Source organism: Macaca mulatta, chromosome 5 (genome assembly GCF_049350105.2).
Source record: "Macaca mulatta isolate MMU2019108-1 chromosome 5, T2T-MMU8v2.0, whole genome shotgun sequence".
In the NCBI taxonomy this organism is placed as follows: domain Eukaryota; kingdom Metazoa; phylum Chordata; class Mammalia; order Primates; family Cercopithecidae; genus Macaca; species Macaca mulatta.
Genome location: NC_133410.1, coordinates 97,115,076 through 97,119,291, shown reverse-complemented (window position 1 = coordinate 97,119,291; position 4,216 = coordinate 97,115,076). Strand labels below are relative to the sequence as shown.

Here is a 4,216-nt window from a genome sequence, read left to right as displayed (position 1 = left end):
TGCTTTGAAATCGTTATCATCCTAGTATCATAAGAAAAAAATAGCAAATTTAAGTTATTTTTATTGTGCTCTGATTTGCTATTCATTTGGTTTTTCTGTACAAATTCATTATTATTGTTTCTAGATTTTTGTATGACATGATGATAAACAATGAAATTTGCTTATAGTCTCAAAAAAAAGGAATAAGATTTTGTTGGATAGGGTTGAGCTTTGGAGGGCTATAAACCATTGTAATATCTAAGATATTTTTGTACTCTTAAGAATCATTCCCCAATGGGACAATATTATTTTCTTTGAGAATGAAGGTCTATCAGTATTGCTTTTTGCTCTGAGAGATTGAATAAGAAGCTCGTAGCTCATCTGTAGGAACAGTATTGATAGCCATTATAGAATGTGTTTTCTGAATAGGTTTGTGGCCAATGAAATTAAAGACCTATTTAAAAATGTGTAAAAAATTTTTAAATCTCTCTTTCCTGCCAGATTTATCCTCAAGGTATCTTAGTCAGTTTAGACTGCAATAGCAGAATTCCATAGACTGGGTGATTTAAACCACACACATTTATTTCTCAGAGTTCTGGAAGCTGGGAAATCTGAGATTAAGGAGATGGATGATCTGTGTCTGGTGAGGGCCCTCCTCCTGGTTTGCAAGTGGCTGCCTTCTTCCTGTGTCCTCACATGGTGAGAAATGGATCTCTTCTCTCTTTCTACTTTTATGAGGGCATTAATCCCATCATGAGGGCCCCATCCCATGACCTAACCTAATTCTAATTAACTCCCAAAGACTCCACCTCCAAATACCATTGCATTGGAGATTAGGGTTTCAACATGTGGATGTGATGGGGGAGGGGGACACAACATTCAGTCCAGAGCAAGGGTCTCGCTCTCATTTGATTCAAACTGAACCTCTTAACAAAATAGGATAAATGACTCTAAATCAACTGAAAAGAGAAATGTTATTTTACTCATACACAATATTCATCTAAACAAGCTACAAGCTTTCTACCTAAAATTAACCTTCAGGGAGGAGGGATTTGCCTTGCAAATTCTGTCAGATATTATGGGGTACTCGTTGACTTCCTTTATATTGAACAACTCGATAGTTTAGGCCAAACTCTAGATTCTTGTCTGTTGGTTTATCTCTTTCAACCACTGTACAAGCATAAGCGGTAGTGTCTCTTGTTTTTCACACTCTTTAGTAAATGGTGTACCTAAAATTGCCAAAACAAAAGGCTAATCAAATACGTCTGTGATTTCACCAATGATAAATGTGGCATTAAATTTTTTTTTCGGCTTTTCGTCTTCAGCTCTCCTTCTTCTCAGAAACCCCTGGGTTCTTAGATTTTTGCGCATCCAGACGCTGAGCCACTCCGCACCGAGGATGCTACTTGGAAGCCGAAGCCGCACCTCCCATATGGCCCCTCTGGCCAGCTGGACACCTCAGATGAGAACTGCACACAGGCCAGCAGCAGCTCCACCGCCAGCAGCAGCACCCTCTCTGCAGTTGGCTCTCCTGCTGCTGCGCCCCGGCTGCAGGTCCGATGCCCAGATGGCAACCCTGGCAGTTGGCATGGCTGTGGGCTCTGCTGTGGGGCACACACTGGGTCATGCCATCACTAGAGGCTTCCATGGAGGAAGTAATGCTGAGCCTGCAAGGCCTGACATCACTTATCAGGAGCCTCAGGGAACCCAGCCCGCACAGGGGCAGGCTTACTTACATGAGACTAAAGCCGTTTTTGGAATATGTGCAGAACCTGAGTGACATAAATCTCTGTAAGAGTTTCGATGAGGTGCTGAAACAGTGCAGACTTGCAAATAAATTGGCCAAAGAAATGGAAAATTGGCTGTTATGACCAAGTTAGTTTAGTATAAAAATATAATTGATAGTGGAGATATAAAGTGTAAAACCATCAGTTAAACCCCTTCTGTGTCATTCATAGCTTCCTTGCTTCAGAATTGAAATGGAAGAATGTGTTCTTACTTTGTAGAATTTCATTAAGATGGGGTATACTTTGGGGCTGGGCAAATGTTTGTGTGGCCTCCTTCTTCCAGCTATTATGATTTTATTCTTTGTGAGTTAATTAGAATAAAGTGATTTTCTTCCAAAAATTTTTTTCCTGGAAACATCTTGTCATAATAATCAGAGCATGTGCATTCTCAAAGTTTTTAATACGTTCATCAAACTCCTTCACACTATTTTTGTTGTTGTTGTTTTTTGAGATGAAGTCTCACTCTGTCACCCAGGCTGGAATGCAATGGCATAACCTCGGCTCACTGCAACCTCCGCCTCCCGGGTTCAAGCAATTCTCCCACTTTAGCCTCTTGAGTAGCTGGGACTACAGGCGCATGCCACCACACCTGGCTAATTTTTTGTATTTTTTTAGTAAAGATGGGGTTTCACCATGTTGGCCAGGTTGGTCTCAAACTCCCGACCTCAAGTGATTCACCCACCTCGGTCTTCCAAAGTACTGGGATTACAGGCGTGAGTCACTGTGCCCGACCTCACTAACTATGAAGTTAAAGAAGCAGTGTTTCAGAGTTAGATGATTTCCAGGCTTACTTCTCATTCATTTATTCACTCAATACATATTTATCGAGTCTACCATGTGTCATTACACACTTTATTCTGGGCTCTGGGAATATAATAGTGACAAAATCCCTTCATATATTTTAGTAGGGAGACAGATGATACATACAATAAATAAGCAATTATATAATGCTTAGAGTGTGATAGAGTAATAAGTGAAAAGTTAAAAAAAAGGTTGATGAAATGATGGAGGAGGGTGTTCAAAATCATCTACATTTGCCTTCAAATGAATCTAAATTGCGGTAAAGTAATTTGATTTCTTAAGCTTCTGTTTGAATCCCCTCCCTCCTAATAGGGAATTATTCTTTTTCTAGTGCAATATTTTAGTTATTTTTAAATATGATTAATTTTAAGCATTGAACAAAAAAATTTAAATATGTATATTCTTGAAAATTTCTAGACACAAGTTGGCCAAGAAACTTTTGGAGTAATCTTACTGAGAAAATGGACATTGCTATTTATTCAAGGACATAGAACAAGTAACAAAAGTTAGTGTATTGGCATGCTTAGACATACCAGCCTTCCAGTAACCATTGCGAATTTCTTCCCCATTCTATGCCAGCCACAGTTAAGGAACAAACAAACAAACAAACAAACAAAAACCTTTTTCTACAAATGGACAGACTAGGGGATAATTTTGAACTTGCCCTTTATGTAACAATATTCTTTGACTCTCTGTATTTTCATCCAGAAACAAATTTTTACTTACTAGAGAGGTTTCATGGTATTATTTGATTATTCAGTAACTTTTCGAATAACCTGAATGTTGCATGAATGTTCATTTTACGGTGTTAAAATGCCAATTTTTAAAAAATCAAATCAGCACATTCTTTGGTAAAGAACTGAGAAATCTGTTCTCAGAAATCATCATTTCAGGGATTCCACAATTGACAAATATAGTCTTTTAGTTACTAGGTAGGTTATATTTTTGGTGTTCCCTAGGTTTTCCACTGCCTTGGACCTTCTGCAACGATGACAATAATAATAGTTTGTGATTCCACAAAAAACAAATCACTGCCAGTCTTCGGTTGTGGTCTTGTAATTCTGTACAATATGGCTCAATCTGTTGCATCAACCATAAAGGTTACAACACTCACTGGACCTTTGAGGCCAGCTGGTCACTTAGTGGACATTTATTGGGAATTATAGTGATATTTTCTGCTTGAGTGTGTCCCATATGGATTCTTAGGGATACCTCTGGCCTAGTGCATTCCAAGCAAGTTTCTCCTCCTTGAAAGAATAATCTCCTTAAGTATGTCTCATTTTCTTGTAGCTGATTTTTTTTTTTTTCTTGACTAGGCTTTCTCTGCCCTAAAAATGTCTAACTTTAGGGTTTTTTTTTTTCTTTTTTGTGTTGACATTCTCTAGTTACTTAACTGCTTTTTTTCTATTCCCAAATAACTCTCTGCATTGCTGTCATGGTATTGCACATATAAAAAGAACTTACGAAGTAAGAGACTGATGGAATGACTGCTTTTGTGTATGTATCCCTTTTTGCAGAGGATGAGGGCTTCCTACTATACCATAACTTGACTAGCGATATAATTTCTGTCCTCCTCCTAATTCCTATCCACAACTCTAAATATTAAAATATCAGTTACTTAGATTCAAAATTTTAAATACCTATGAAAT

General features: G+C 38.0%; 1 pseudogene; it reads left to right on the top strand.

Moving 5' to 3' along the window:
* The first annotated feature begins 1,378 nt into the window (after positions 1–1,378).
* Positions 1,379–1,850, top strand: LOC704835 (coiled-coil-helix-coiled-coil-helix domain-containing protein 2 pseudogene; annotated as a pseudogene).
* The last annotated feature ends 2,366 nt before the right edge of the window (positions 1,851–4,216 follow it).